We start from the raw sequence: 2253 nt of genomic DNA on the forward strand, positions 1-2253 counted from the left end.
TTCCCTGACCGGGAATCGAACCCGGGCCGCGGCGGTGAGAGCGCCGAATCCTAACCACTAGACCACCAGGGAGATGTCCACGGATGGTGACAGATCTGCTGGAAATGACTTATCTGCCCGAAAATCGAACCCGAGCCGCGGTTTTTCGAAGTCTTTCACCTGTGCATCCACCAATATCATTTCTTGTATCCATTGCTCCCGGTGCGGTCTCCTCTACATTGGGGAGACTGGAGACTCCTCGCAGAGAAAAGTCACAGCGCTGAGGGAACATCTCCAGGACACCCGCACCAATCAACCCCATCGCCCTATGGCCCAACATTTCATCACCCCCACCCACCCCCCCCCCCCCCACCCCCACTCTGCCGAGGTAATGCAGGTCCGAGGCCTTCTCCATCGCCGCTCCCTCCCCACCCGATGCAAGGAGGAAGAACGCCGCATCTTCCGCCTCGGATACTTTCAACCCCCGGGACATCAATGTGGACTTCACCAGTTTCCTCATTTCCCCTCCCCCCACCTTACCTCAGTTCCAACCTTACAGCTGACCTGTCCTACCTGCCAATCTCCCTGACCACCTATCCGCTCCACCCTCCTTTCTGACCTGCCACCTCCACCCCCACCCCCATTCACCTATTGTACTCTTTGCTACCTTCTGCTCATCTCCCCCCCCCCCACCCCCACCAATTTATCTCTCCACCCTGGAGGCGTCCTGCCTCTATTCCTGATGAAGGGCTTTTGCCCGAAACGGCGATTTTCCTGCTCCTCGGAAGCTGTTTGACCTGCTGTGCTTTTCCAGCACCACTCTGATCTAAACTCTGGTTTCCAGCATCTGCAGTCCGCACTTTTGCCGAACCAATAAACCCAGTGTGCCGATTTCACATCAACAAATTGACACAAGCAGACGCAACGTGTGCAGAAACCCTAGCCACATTACTTTACATTAAAGACATCTGTGAAATGATGTCCAGACAACTCAACCGTCTCAGCATCATGGTAGCCCACAAACCTACCAACACACTTGAACAGCGGCTAATGAACCTGAAATACCTGATACAAACAACCAGCAAACAAATGTTATTTACAAAATACCATACAAGGAAATATATACATGAACTCTGCCGCACAGTTCTCTGTGGCAAGAAATGCTAGGATGAGATAAGGAATATTTTTTTCAGCCAAAACGAATCGGCACTGACTGGACAGCCATTTAAAATCAACGCTGTCAGCTCAGGATGGAAGATCCAAAGGGATGAACAGCTTTCTTATTTCCTGAAGATTTACAAAACAGACTGGGTTTTGGTGTTTGTTCCCTTTCCACTCCCAGGAGCCGCAGTGGTTGGGGCGGTGAGTTGGGGAAAGTGAAATGTGCCTGTGAGCAGCGTGTGGGGCTCTTTCAGCTTCCCCTCCTCTGACAGCGCTGTGACGAGACTCTGATGTTCTCAGGGACACTTACTGACGCGAGACAGTGAAAAGATTCCCATTCCCGCAGATCGGGAATTCAAACCGTATGCCGGCTTCAGGACAATGAGAAAGATTAATTGGGGTGTGTGAAGAAGCTGTGAGCTGCATTTCAAACAGGTAGGTGGAGTCAGATGCGTCATCCATTGCGCCCCGGCACTGTGCGTAACTGACGTCGCCATGATGCAGAGTTCTGACGTTTACACGGACATGCGCAGCAATGGGAACATTCATAAGGTGAACAACCAAAGATAGTCACCGTCACTGCTTCCCTTCCATAGTCCCAACTTTGTGAAGCAGTATCTTTCATTGGGAAATAAAACACCTTTGTCCTTCGGTACCTGCTTCATTTCGATCACGACTTCACGCCCATCACTGTTCTAGTCTCATTTCCAAACAATTGGCTCATTTCCTCAAAAGCAGCTCTGTGGGTATCTGCTTGTTCCACCCTGACAGGCAGTGGGTTGCAGATTCCCGACCAGTCTCAATGTGATTGAAATATTTCAAACCCTTCACTGATTTGCATCTTTAAAAAAGTCGTGGAACAATCTCCCTTTCTTTTTGACGACAGTTCTCAACTGTAGTCGGCAGGGTTCACACCTGCGTGGGGAAACCGCAATGGATTTCATGTCCATCGCATTAACCACTCGGCCCACCAATGCAGAACCACACTGACAGCTTCATTTCCCAGTTCTCTCTCCCTGTGGAGCTGAAAAAGAGTGAATCATTGCAGAGCTTGTTTGAATCCAATCACTTCACAGGTTTCGAAAGGGTTAAATATCTGCAAATGGCGTGTCT

General features: G+C 50.3%; 1 non-coding gene across 1 annotated transcript; it reads right to left on the reverse strand.

Moving 5' to 3' along the window:
- Positions 1–72, reverse strand: trnae-cuc (transfer RNA glutamic acid (anticodon CUC)). The gene has a single exon. It is a non-coding gene; the product is annotated as a tRNA-Glu (tRNA).
- Positions 73–2253: the final 2181 nt, after the last annotated feature.

This window comes from Chiloscyllium plagiosum, unplaced genomic scaffold (assembly GCF_037043375.1).
Source record: "Chiloscyllium plagiosum isolate Xiang-an unplaced genomic scaffold, Cpla_swu_hap1 HiC_scaffold_27, whole genome shotgun sequence".
Taxonomy (NCBI): domain Eukaryota; kingdom Metazoa; phylum Chordata; class Chondrichthyes; order Orectolobiformes; family Hemiscylliidae; genus Chiloscyllium; species Chiloscyllium plagiosum.